Source organism: Gossypium arboreum, chromosome 4 (genome assembly GCF_025698485.1).
Source record: "Gossypium arboreum isolate Shixiya-1 chromosome 4, ASM2569848v2, whole genome shotgun sequence".
Classification (NCBI taxonomy): domain Eukaryota; kingdom Viridiplantae; phylum Streptophyta; class Magnoliopsida; order Malvales; family Malvaceae; genus Gossypium; species Gossypium arboreum.
Genome location: NC_069073.1, coordinates 27131058 through 27145601, shown reverse-complemented (window position 1 = coordinate 27145601; position 14544 = coordinate 27131058).

Sequence of the window (14544 nt, the reverse complement as noted above, 5' to 3'; positions counted from 1 at the left end):
TTATCCAGAGAGTAATCTGTATGTACTGATATGAAATGAGTAGATTTTTTTAGTCGATCAATGACAACCAGATAGCATGTAACATCCTGAAATAAGGCCTAAACGGAATAGTGGTTGCGAAACCACGAATTCGAGGTCAAAAAAAATTTATTTCGATTAAGTTTTAAGGTTTATTCATTGATTGAATAATTGTGTGAAAATTTCGTGAAGAAATTTTATGTATAAGTGCCTAATTTGATAATTAGGACTAAATTGTAAAATTAGCAAAATGTGTGTTCTAGATAATAAAGGGGATTTAATTGAAATGGGTTCTTAAAGTGGAGGTCCTTATTTAGTAATTAGACCATTATATTTAAGTTTGGACAAAAATGGGCAAGAATAGGAAAAATTTGAAAGAAAAGCCTTTAAGGGCATTTTGGTATTTAGTAATTAAAAGAATTAAAAAGGGAAAATAAAGCCAAAATTGGCCCATCTTCTTCATGGAGGCTGAATATAGCATGGGGGAAGCCATGGTTAGGGTTTCCAAGTTTTCCAAGCTTAATAGTAAGTCCGTTCTAGCCTCGTTTTTAATGTTCTTTACGTTTTTAGAGCCCTGGTAACTTGATTTAGCCTATTCTAGCAATAATTCATGTTAGGGTTCATATTTGGAAAAATACCTAGAGGTTAAATGTGTTTATTTTGATGTTTCATGGTAGAATATGAAGCTTGAAATTATGTTAAACAACTTTTACTAAGCGATTTTAAGTGAAAACGAGTAAAACGACATAATTGGTAAAAATACCTAATGTTCATAAGTACATGATAGCGTGGGAATTTTGATGTTGCCATAGAAGGGAAAATGTTCAGCGTGTCATAACATAAGAAAAATGGATAAATTTTAATTTCCGAGCCTTGGGGCAAAATTGTAATTCTGTAAAGGTTTAGGGGCAAAATTGTAATTTTGCCAAAGTTTGAGTTAGGGAATGTTTTAAATAGTACATTAATTAAATAAATGAAATATGATGTTTTAGATCCGAGAAAGTGAGATTTGGACCTAGAACGGGAGAAAAACCGAAAATCGGGAAAGTTGGTAAAATGGTCGTTTTGGTATCGAGGTAAGTTCATATGTTTAATAAGCATTTAATTATGCATATTTGAATGATAAATTGATATTTTGGCCATAAATGCTTTAGTATTGAGTTTTAGATATAATGATTAATGTTCGAAGATAATTCGATATTGGAAAGAGAACTTGTATAATTTATATGTAAGACCATATTTTGTATTATGGCTTTGTATGATAACAAGAAAGTATTAACTAGCATAGTTTGATGAGAATAAGTTAAGTTGATGATATGATGAGATTGAGAATGTAAGTATGTAAGTTGAGTAGCATTTTATTATTATGTAGTTATTGTTATTAGTATTGTTATTATTGAGTTATGCTAACCTTGAGAATTTGAGCAAGTATGTTTCAGCTATGACTTGACAAGGCATTGATATCTCAAAGTCTATGGTTGTACCATGGCAATTAAGGAAGAATTGACGGAAAAGTCCATTTTCATAACATGGCATTTAAGGAGGAATTGACGGTTAAGGATACCATGTAAGACCATGTCAAGACATGGCATTGGTAAGGCAAGGATCCTTTGTAAGACCATGTCAAGACATGGCATCGGCATTGATTAAGGATTCCATGTAAGACCACATCAAGATGTGGCATTGGCGCTAAGACAAGGATACCATGTATGACAATGTTTGGAACATGGCATTTGGTAAGACAATAATACCATGTAAGACCATGTTTGGAACACGGCATTTGGTAAGATAAGGATATCATGTAAGACCATGGCAAGGCATGGCATTGATAGGTTCTATAAGGCAAGGAAATCATGTAAGAACATGTCAAGACATGGCATTGATGAGTTACTATAAGGCAAAGGTTGTAACACCCCGTACCCGAGTCCGTTACCGGAGTCGAACACGAGGTGCACACAGACTTAACTTAATTATTTTCACAGTCCATTTAAAAATTTTTAGACAAGCTGGTTACTGCATCAGTGTCGCCTTAAAAATCATATCTTGAGTTTCAAAACTCGAAAAAATCAGTTTCGTAATTTTTCCTGAAACTATACTCATATGTCCATCTACATATTTTTTTCTAGAATTTTTGGTTGAGCCAATTAGTACATTTTATTAGTTAAAGTCTCCCCTATTCCAGGGTTCGACTACACTGACCTTCATGCATTACGACCTGGATATCTCCCTGTACAGGGCTTAAATTCTGATGAATTTTTTTTCTATAGAAACTAGACTCAAAGTTGAATCTATACATATATGGAATGACTCCTAATTATCTCTGGTTAATACATAATGAATTTCCAAAGTCGGAACAGGGAATCTAGAAACCGTTCTGACCCTGTTTCACGAAAACCTAAATATCTCTTAACATTCAACTCATATGACCGTTTCGTTTCTTCCATATGAAAGTATATTCATCAAGGTTCATTTACATAATTTATTCACTATTTAATTCCATTCCTGCTATTTTTAGTGATTTTTCACATCCACATCACTGCTGCTGTCAGCATCTACTTCTGAGGTAGACTTTACCTATTTCATTATTTCCATGATTCAATTAGCCCTTTTTGCATACATAGCACAAAGTATGATCATGATTAACCATTCCAATGGCTAATCGTTTCCAAACATTTCCATACCTCTCAATGATCAACATACAAAATGATTATAGTACTATGCTAAAAGCGTATATAAGCCATTTTCGCATGGCTATCCAAATTTACACAAAATCCATGGGTACATGACCAACAACAAAAGGGTAGTCCTATACATGCCATTTCAAAGTTCAACCAAAATTGTACCAAAAGGGGCTTTGATAGTGTGGGAGACTTGACTTCCAAAAATCCCGAGTCCGATGGTGACGAGCCAAAATCTATAAAACAGGAAACAAAGAATCGGAGTAAGCAATTTATGCTTAGTAAGTTTTGAGCAAGGGATTCCAGACAACAAAAGCATGGCATTCATATAGCTAAACGGATAATTTCATATGCACAAATTCTCAATATCATACTTACTTCACATTACCAACCCTTATGTTAATACACAAAGATCAACTTAGCCGAAGGCCGTAGCTCGTTTATCAAGCGAGCGAATACTTATTTGTAAGGGCTCAACTAATTCAAAGCACATACGAAACATACCTCATTGTTGGGATTTCACAGCGTATTAACTAAAATTTTACAGCAAGTTCATTCATTCCCGAATCACGTACCTTCGAGTTTAACCGGATATAGCTACTGTTCAAATACCTTCGGACAAAGCCGGTTATAGTAGCTCGCTTAACCGCCTTTCGGGACTTATCCGGATTTAGTAACTCGCACAAATGCCTTGGATCTTAGTCCGGATTTAGTAACTCACACAAATGCCTTCGGATCTTAGTCCGGATTTAGTAACTCGCACAATTGCCTTCGGATCTTAGTCTGGATTTAGTAACTTAGCAGAGAGCCTTCCGGACTTAGCCCGGACATCATTCGAAGAACCATGCACACATATATCAATAAATCATGACACATCCATATTTCATTTTCATTACCAAAGCTCAACACAAGACACTTTATCATATTTACAATTTCGGCTCAATAGCCACATACAAAGAGCATGATTTTGATTTACTTAAGACATAATTCAATTGAATCATAATTTAAGTTCCATTACTCGAAAACTTACCTCGGATGTTGTCGAACGATTTCGATGGCTATTCGACCACTTTTTCCTTCCCTTTATCGGATTTAGTTCCCCTTTGCTCTTGAGCTTAAATTGACAATTAAATTGATTTAATCATTTGAGTATCAAAAAGAGGAACTCAAGGTACTTAGCCCATATATATTCATTAGACATTAAAGTCACATATGTACAAAATCATGAATCTAACTCAACACAATAGTCCACACTCTCTTTTAGCCGATTATCTAAGCTAAGAATAGGCATCAATATGCTTGCCTCTAACCGAATGCGTACACCAATCCACCTCATGTGGCGAATATGCATGTCCATGTTGAGGCCAATTATACACTTAATACCACACATAAATGGCATACATTTTACTAACTAACGCATTCCATATTGTAACTCAATATGCATCAATCATTTACTTCATAACCGAAACATCATCATATGTAAATATATACCTTGAGATAGTATATATGCCATACCAATACATCATGTGCAAACATATATATATATATATATATATATATGCAAGAGCCGAATCACAAGTTGATTATAACCAAATATAAACATATATCCAAAACACAAATCTTACCTATCATGCAATAAGCATAAATCATGCGTATGGATATACCATGGCCGAATACATCACAACACCATACCATTTCAATTTTGGTCATGGTTAAACAAAGAACTTAATGTCTCACTCAAAAATGCTAAAAAGAAGGTCCAAGAGCCACCAATCCACCATCACATGTATCATTAGCAAGCTTCATATTTAACATGCAATGGCATTAACACAAAATCCACCTTGGCCGAATATCATCCCCATGACATAGCAAAGATTTGAACCATGGGCTAATTAGAACTCAAGCTAGCAACTAAAAACATGCATGAATCTCATGGCACAACCTCAAACATACCTTAATCTAGATACAAGTATGGCCAAACCTCCTCCTAATCCTCTTCCAAACCAAACATGAAGCAAGAACTCCTTCCTTCTTCCTTAGAATTTTCGGCCAAAAGAAATGAAAAAGGATGAACAATTTTTTTTTCTTTTCTTCAACTCACGGCAATGAGGGGTAACACTCACACATTCTTTCTTTTTTTTTCTTTTCCATTTCTTTATTACCCATACTCATTAATTTATTTTTTTTCCTCCCATGATGCACCAACATAACATGTCTATGACATGTTTTGCCCATAATCCTTTATCATGGCCGGCCACTAGCAATTAAAAAGGGGGAAATTGACATGCAAGTCCTCCATTTTGATTACATGCACTATTAGATCCTTATAGATTAGCCTATCACATTTGAAAAGTGTCACACAAGTCCTATTGACTAAATTTCACATGAAATTTACTAAATCGAAACTTAAAACTTTCACACATTCATAATCACATATTTTAGACAATAAATATTGTATTCAAATAATTCGGTGACTCGGTTTAGCGGTCCCGAAACCGCTTTCCGACTAGGGTCACTTTAGGGTTGTCACAACTCTCCCCCACTTAAGAAATTTTCGTCCCCGAAAATCTTACCGGTAAATAGGTTTGGGTATCGCTCTTTCATAGAGTTCTCGGTTTCCCAAGTAACTTCTTCTATCTCGTGTTTGAGCCATAACACTTTCACTAGCGGAACCCTTTTGTTTTGCAACTCTTTCACTTCACGTGCTAGGATACGAATCGGTTCTTCTTCATAACTCATATTGGCTTGAATTTCAACCTCTGATGGACTAATTACGTGTGACGGATCAGATCTATAGTGTCGAAGCATCGAAACATGAAAGACGTCGTGAATCTTTTCAAGTTCAGGGGGCAAAATCAAACGATACGCAACTGGACCAACTCGCTCGGATATCTCATATGGCCCAATAAACCTCGGACTCAGTTTGCCCTTACGGCCAAATCTGAGTATCTTTTTCCAAGGTGAGACCTTAAGAAACACTTTGTCTCCCACCTGATACTCAATATCCCTTCGTTTAAAATCCGCATACGACTTGACGATCGATCTCGCCTTCGGACTTTCACGTATTATTCTTACTTTCATTCAAGATCTTTAATCAAATCCACTCGAAAATTTTGCTCTCACCGAGCTCGGTCAAAAACAATGGCGTACGGCATTTACGCCCGTACAGAGCCTCGTAAGGTGCCATCTTAATACTTGATTGAAAACTATTGTTGTAAGCGAATTCAATCAAAGGTAAATACCGCTCCCACGAACCACTAAACTTGAGGATGCAGCATCTCAACATATCCTCGAGTATTTGAATTATCCGCTCGGATTGACCATCGGTTTGTGGATGAAAAGCGGTGCTAAAATGCAACTTGGTGCCCAAAGCTTCTTGCAATTTCTTCCAAAATCGTGAGGTGAATCTTGGATCTCTATCCGACACGATAGAAATAGGTACCCCGTGTAATCTCACAATCTGAGAAACATACAATTCAGCTAATTTATCCATTGAAAAATCCGTGCGTACGGGGATAAAGTGAGCCGACTTAGTCAATCTATCAACGATGACCCAAATTGCATCTTTCTTACTTGCCGACACTGGCAACCCAGATACAAAATCCATCATGACTCGTTCCCATTTCCATTCAGGTATCATGATCGGCTGAAGCAAACCCGTGGGCACTTGATGTTCCGTCTTCACTTGCTGACATACTAAGCACTTCGAAACAAAGTCAGAAATGTCTCGTTTCATACCATGCCACCAAAACTGGCGTCTGAAGTCGTTGTACATTTTCGTACTCCCCGGGTGAATTGACATTCGGCTACAATGAGCTTCGTTCAGAATCATCGAAATGAGTTCTGAATTTCTTGGAACACACAACCGATTTCTATACCTCAAACAATCGTCATCATCAATTTGAAACTCCAATTCCACATTCGGAACACATTCAGCCCGTTTTGCAACCAACTCATCGTCGACTTTCTGAGCTTCACGAATTTGATGAATCAATAATGGTTTGGCCTTTAATTCGACTATTAACACATTGTCGGGTAGAATAGACAAGTGTAGATTCATCGCTCGTAAAGCAAATAGTGATTTTTGGCTTAAGGCATCCGCAACCACATTAGCCTTTCCCGAGTGATAATCAATGACCAGCTCATAATCTTTCAACAACTCAAGCCAACGCCTTTGTCGTAGATTCAAGTCTCTTTGAGTCATCAAATATTTGAGACTTTTGTGATCCGAAAATACATGGCACTTCTCACCAAATAAGTAATGTCGCCATATTTTTAAGGCGAATACGATGGCAGCTAATTCGAGATCATGGGTCGGATAATTTTTCTCATGTGGCTTTAATTGTCTCAACGCATAGGCCACAACTCGACCTTTTGCATCAATACGCAACCTAACCCAAGTAGGGAGGCGTCACTATAGATGACAAACTCTTTGCCCGATTCGGTGCACTAAAATTGAGCTTCAACAAATAAGTTTTCAGTTGATCAAAACTTTTCGACATTTTTCCGTCTATTCAACTTAACATCTTTTGAAGTAGCTTCATCATGGGTGTGGCTATCATCGAGAATCCTTTTACAAACCGTCGATAGTAACCGCAAGTTCCAAAAAGTCGAACCTCATAATATTTCTGAGGCTTCCAGCTAAGTATGGCTGAAATTTTGCTCGGTCGACTCGAATACCGATCGAGATACCACATGACCCAAGAAGCTAACCTCTCTTAACCGAACTCACACTTGTTGAACTTAGCATATAACTGCTTATCCCGTAAAATTTACAACACTAATCTCAGGTGTTCAGCATGTTCGGTCTCATCTTTTGAATAGACCAAGATGTCATCAATGAACACAACTACGAACCGGTCCAAATCTTCTCAAGATCCGATTCATCAAATCCATAAATACCGCGGGGCATTAGTGAGCCTGAACGGCATCACTAAGAACTCGTAGTGACCGTACCTCGTTCTGAAAGCAGTTTTGGGTACGTCCGAATCTCGAATCCGCAACTGATAATAACTCGATCTCAAATCTATCTTCAAAAACACTGAGGCTCCCTTTAGTTGATCAAACAAATCATCAATACACGGTAACGGATATTTATTCTTTATCGTCACTTTATTCACCGACGATAGTCAATGCACAACCTCATGGTTCCGTCCTTTTTTCACAAACAATACTTGGTGCACCCCAAGGTGAGAAACTTGGTCGAGCGAAACCTCTATCCGTCAACTCTTGCAACTGAGCTTTCAATTCCTTTAACTCGGTTGGTGCCATACGATATGGAGCTATTGAAATTGGTGTAGTCCCAGGTACAAGCTCAATACCAAACTCTACTTCCGAACAGTGGTAAACTTCGGTAATTCTTCGGAAAAACATCCGGTATTCACAAACCACCGCACAGATTCGGTTTCTTTTCCAATTCCTTGTCATCAAGTACATACGCAAGGTATGCTTCGCACCCCTTCCTTACATATTTCTGGGCCAACATTGCTGATATTGTGACAGCCCAAAATTGACCCTAGTCGGGATGTGGTTTCGGGACCACAAAATCGAGGCATAAAAATAATTTAAAATTTATTTTGATGCCTATGATATGTGTTAATTTGTGTGTGACATTTTTGATGTTTCGATTTAGTGTTATAAATGCGAATTTCACTAGAAAGGACCTAGTGGTGAACTTTGAAAGTATGATGGGGAAATGTGTGATGACTAGTTGCTCATGCATGCAAAAATAAGGGATTTGCATGTCAAATTTCCCCCCCAACATGAAGTGGCCGGCCATGGCAAGAGAGGATGGGCAAAACATGTCATGAAACATGTTTTGTTGGTGCATTAGGGAGAAATAATAAACAAAGGTGTATGGGTAAGAAAAGAATGAAAAAAAAATGTGTGTGAGTGTGGTATTCCCCCCCATTGCCGTGAGTTGTAGAGAAAGAAAGAAAAATTTTGTTCATCCTTTCTTTGAGCCAAAACTAAGGAAGAAGGAGGATTTTTGCTTCATGCTTGGTTTGGAAGAGATCTAGAAGGAGATTTGGCTAAGTTTGCATCAAGATTAAGGTATGTATGAGGTTGTGTTAGGAGTTTCATGCATGTTTTGGTTGCTAACTTGATGTGCATGTTAGCCATGGCTCAAATCTTTGTTATGCCATGGAAATGGTATTTGGCCAAAGTTGTTATGGTGATAAAGCCATTGCATGCTAAGTGTGAAGCTTGATGATGATGCATGCAATGATGGATTGTCTACTTTTGAGTAAGATTTTGAGTTTTCTTTTATTTAATCATGATTGAAGTTGAAAAGGGCATGATTGTCATATTCGCCATGATGCATTCATGAGCATGGTTCATGCTTCTTGCATGTTAGTTAAAATTTGTGTTTTGGATGGCTATGGACACCTTGAAATTCGGCCATGCTCATATATGTATATATATGTTTGCACATGATGTTTTGGTTATGAACTAAGTGATGAATATGGTTGTTTAAAGAAGAAGATGTTGAAGAATGATTGTTAAATTGCAAGCACATTCGCCTAGCACACATATGAGTGCTTGATGCTATATTATAAGTTTTGAGCTACAATATGCAAAGCATTAACTAGTAAAATGCATGCTGTTTTTGTGAGGTATTAAGTGCATAATTGGCCTCAACATGTACATGAATATTCGCCTTGGGTAGCCTATTGAAGGCCTTAGCTTTTCCTTGATGCTCGAATAAATTGTATTGAATTGCTCGATGTAGTATAAAATGTGCATGACCATTGTGTATTCAAGCTAAAGAGTGGCCATATGACCATTTAAACTCCTTGTCATATTCGGCCATAAGCTAGCACAATGAGGTTTTAATAAATTGAATTTGTTTGAATTAGCTCAAGAGCTAAGAGGGCCACAATTGGACAAGGGGAAGGAAAAAGTGATCGAATAGCCGTAAAAGCCGTTCGACAACATCCGAGGTAAGTCCTCAAGAAGTGACCTTAATTGAATTATGGGGAATGAAATATGGATGTATTGATTATTGATTTATGTGTGTATGAGCATTCGAATGATACCCGGGCTAAGTCCCGAAGGCGATCATGCTAATGATTATAATTGTGTTTGAGCCTTAGTAACGAAAATGAAATATGTATGTCCAATGATTATTGATGTATGTGTGCATGAGAAATTGAATGATATCCGGGCTAAGCCCCGAAGACAATTATGCTGAAAATTATATCCGGTTAAGACCAAGGCAATTGTGCTAGTAGCTATATCCGGCTAAGACCAAGGCATTCGTGCGGTTGTTAAATCTGGGCTAAGACCAAGGCATTTGTGCAAATCGTGATATCCGGGTTAAGTCCGTGAGGCCTTGGTGCGGGTTACCATAACCGGCTATGTCCCAAGCGATTGAACGAGTAGCGACATCCGGTTAAACTCAAGGTATGTGATTTGAAAATTATAAGCTTGCTGGAAAATTTCAGCAAATGCACTTGTGAAATTTCCCAATGACAAGGTAAGTGCGGTGTGTGCCAAGCGCTAGGAGTAAGAGCGTATGAATATCCGCTCCTATGATGGAACGAGTTATCGGCCTTAATGAAGCCGTTATTTGTGTATGAACATAAGAGTTGGGATGGTGAAGTAAGTATGATTATGTGAATGTGCATTAATGAAATGATGCATTTGGTTATGTGAATGTATTGCTTTAATTAAAGCTGATTATATTCCTTGAGACTTACTAAGCATAAAATTGCTTACCCCGTTGCTTTGGCTCTCTGTGATATAGATTTCGCTCGATAGCAATCGGATTCGGGATCAATAAAGTCGAAGTCATCCACACTATCAACGCCTCTATTTTGGTATAAATTTTGGTTGAACTTTGAAATGGCATGTATAGGACTACCCTTGTTGGTTTAAAATGTGGTGATGTATATGTATACGCCATGCGAAAATGGCTCGTAAAAGGAAGCATGAACTTAGACTATTTGTGGTTTGTATGTATATATATGGTGTCATGATGTGATTATGGATTGAAATGGGAGTGTTGGTCACATGATCAGCCATTGGTATGGTTAAAATGATCATATATGAACCTATGTATGGCAAGACTAGTTGGTTGATGGAGACTACAAAAATAGGTAAGACCTACCTTAAAAACAGATGCTGCCAGCTGCAATGATGTGAATGTGAAAAATCACCAAAATTTGTAGGAATGGTATTAAATAGTGAATAAGCTATGTAAATGAACCTTGATGAGTCTATTTTCATATGGAAGAAACGAAATGGTCATAGGAGTTACATGTTAAGAGATATCAAAGCTATTGTGAGACAGGGCCAGAACGGTTTCTGGGTCCCCTGTCGCAACTTTAAAAATTTACTATAAATTATCCAGAAATAATTAGGAGTCATGCCTTATATGTACAGATTCCATTTTGAGTCTAGTTTCATCAGAAAGAAATGGAACCAGTATTAAATCCCTGTACAGAGAGATATTCAAGTTATACCGCGTGAAGGTCAGATCAGTCGATCCCTGTAACATGGGTGACTTTAACTAATAAACTGTACCAATTGGCCTGACAAAAAATTCCCCGAGTGCCATTTATCGCAATATTGACATTCCGTTCTGTCCCGAAGATCATTTCCAACACTGGCAACCGAAGTGACTCGTGTGCTCACAGGGGGTCGATCGCGATCTCGTCTAGAGAAACCCGAAGTGTCCCTAGACCGGCCTAAGTCATCTCTAAATTTCTTCGATGACTGTGGGAAGGGCTTCCCCGAAGACCTCTTACGAAACTCCTTCGCTCCCATATCAGCTTTTCTTTTCTCCATACTTAGCTCCTCGGCTTTACAAGCTCACTCAACAAGTACCACAAATTCTCGGATTTCCAAGATGCCAACATACAGCTTTATATCATCATTTAGTCCATCCTCGAAACGTTTACACATCATAACTTTTGAAGAAATGCATTCTCGCGCATACCGGCTAAGCCTCACAAATTTTCGTTCATAGTCAGTAACCGACATGGAACCTTGTTCGAGTTCACGAAATTCCTTCCATTTTTGGTCAATGAATCTCTGACTGATATACTTTTTCCGAAACTTGGTTTGGAAAAACTCCCAAGTTACTTGCTCTCTGGGCAATGAAGTCAACGTATTCCACCAATAGTAGGCGTAATCACGTAGCAAGGAGATAGTACACTTTAGGCACTCATCGGTGTGCAAGATAGCTCATCGAGTACCGAATAGTGTTGTCCAACCAAAATTCAGCTTGCTCGGCATCATCACTATCCGTAGCCTTAAATTCAGTAGCCCGTGTTTTCGATTCTATCAATCGGGGCTTATTTGACCTTATTTGGTCGGTTACGGAGGCATTGTAGGTGCGGGGTTGTGTTTGTTGGGAATGGAGGTTGTGGAACAGCCGTATTAGTTCGAATGTATTGGTTGAACCAATCATTCATCACGCTATAGAAAGCTTGTCTAGCTTCATCATTCGGATAACTAGCATTAGGTTGAGAGTCCGCGGCGCTGTCCCTTGTCTTGGGAGCAAAGCGGTACACTCTCAAGATCATCAGCTACCACTCGGTCGGGATCGGGATCCATTACTATAAATAAACACATTTGCAAATGTCAGAAATTACCACACTATCAAATAATCACATAAAATGGCATGTATAGCTAGACCCAACGCATTACGGTAGTCCTAGAATCGACTAAACCGTAGCTCTGGTACCAATAAAATTGTAACACCCCGTACCCGAGTCCGTTACCGGAGTCGAACACGAGGTGCACACAGACTTAACTTAATTATTTTCACAGTCCATTTAAAAATTTCCAGACAAGCTGGTTACTGCATCACTGTCGCCTTAAAAATCATATCTTGAGTTTCAAAACTCAAAAATCAGTTTCGTAATTTTTTCCTGAAACTAGACTCATATGTACATCTACATATTTTTTTCTAGGATTTTTGGTCAAGCCAATTAGTACAGTTTATTAGTTAAAGTCTCCCCTGTTCCAGGGTTTGACTACACTGACCTTCATACATTACGACTTGGATATCTCCCTGTACAGGGCTTCAATTCTGATGAATTTTTTTTCTATAGAAACTAGACTCAAAGAGGAATCTATAAATATATGGTATGACTCCTAATTATCTCTGGTTAATTTATAATGAATTTCCAAAGTCGGAACAGGGAATCCAGAAACCGTTCTGGCCCTGTTTCACGAAAACCTAAATATCTCTTAACATTCAACTCATATGACCGTTTCGTTTCTTCCATATGAAAGTAGATTCATCAAGGTTCATTTAAATAATTTATTCACTATTTAATTCCATTCCTGATATTTTTAGTGATTTTTCACATCCACATCACTGCTGCTGTCAGCATCTGCTTTTGAGGTAGACTTTATCTATTTCATTATTTCCATGATTCAATTAGCCCTTTTTGCATACATAGCACAAAGTATGATCATGATTAACCATTCCAATGGCTAATCGTTTCCAAACATTTCCATACCTCTCAATGATCAACATACAAAACGATTATAGTACTATGCTAAAAGCGTATATAAGCCATTTTCGCATGGCTATCCAAATTTACACAAAATCCATGGGTACATGACCAACAACAAAAGGGTAGTCCTATACATGCCATTTCAAAGTTCAACCAAAATTGTACCAAAAGGGGCTTTGATAGTGTGGAGACTTCGACTTCCAAAAATCCCGAGTCCGATGGTGACGAGCCAAAATCTATAAAACAGAGAAACAAAGAATCGGAGTAAGCAATTTATGCTTAGTAAGTTTTGAGCAAGGATTCCAAGACAACAAAAGCATGGCATTCATATAGCTAAACGGATAATTTCATATGCACAAATTCTCAATATCATACTTACTTCACATTACCAACCCTTATGTTCATACACAAAGATCAACTTAGCCGAAGGCCTAGTAGCTCGTTTATCAACCGAGCGAATACTTATTTGTAAGGGCTCAACTAATTCAAAGCACATCTGAAACATACCTCATTGTTGGGATTTCACAGCGTATTAACTGAAATTTTTACAGCAAGTTCATTCATTCCCGAATCACGTACCTTCGGAGTTTAACCAGATATAGCTACTCGTTCAGATACCTTCGGGACAAAGCCCGGTTATAGTAGCTCGCACAAATGCCTTCGGGACTTATCCTGGATTTAGTAACTCGCACAAATGGCTTCGGATCTTAGTCCGGATTTAGTAACTCGCACAAATGCCTTCGGATCTTAGTTCGGATTTAGTAACTCGCACAATTGCCTTCAGATCTTAGTCTGGATTTAGTAACTTAGCACAGAGCCTTCGGGACTTAGCCCGGACATCATTCGAAGAACCATGCACACATATATCAATAAATCATGACACATCCATATTTCATTTTCATTACCAAAGCTCAACACAAGACACTTATCATATTTACAATTTCGGCTCAATAGCCACATACAAAGAGCATGATTTTGATTTACTTAAGACATAATTCAATCGAATCATAATTTAAGTTCCATTACTTGAAAACTTACCTCGGATGTTGTCGAACGATTTCGATGGCTATTCGACCACTTTTTCCTTCCCTTTATCGGATTTAGTTCCCCTTTGCTCTTGAGCTTAAATTTACAATTAAATTGATTTAATCATTTGAGTATCAAAAAGAGGAACTCAAGGTACTTAGCCCATATATATTCATTAGACATTAAAGTCACATATGTACAAAATCATGAATCTAACTCAACACAATAGTCCACACTCTTTTTTAGCCGATTATCTAAGCCAAGAATAGGCATCAATATGCTTGCCTCTAACCGAATGCATGCACACCAATCCACCTCATGTGGCCGAATATGCATGTCCATGTTGA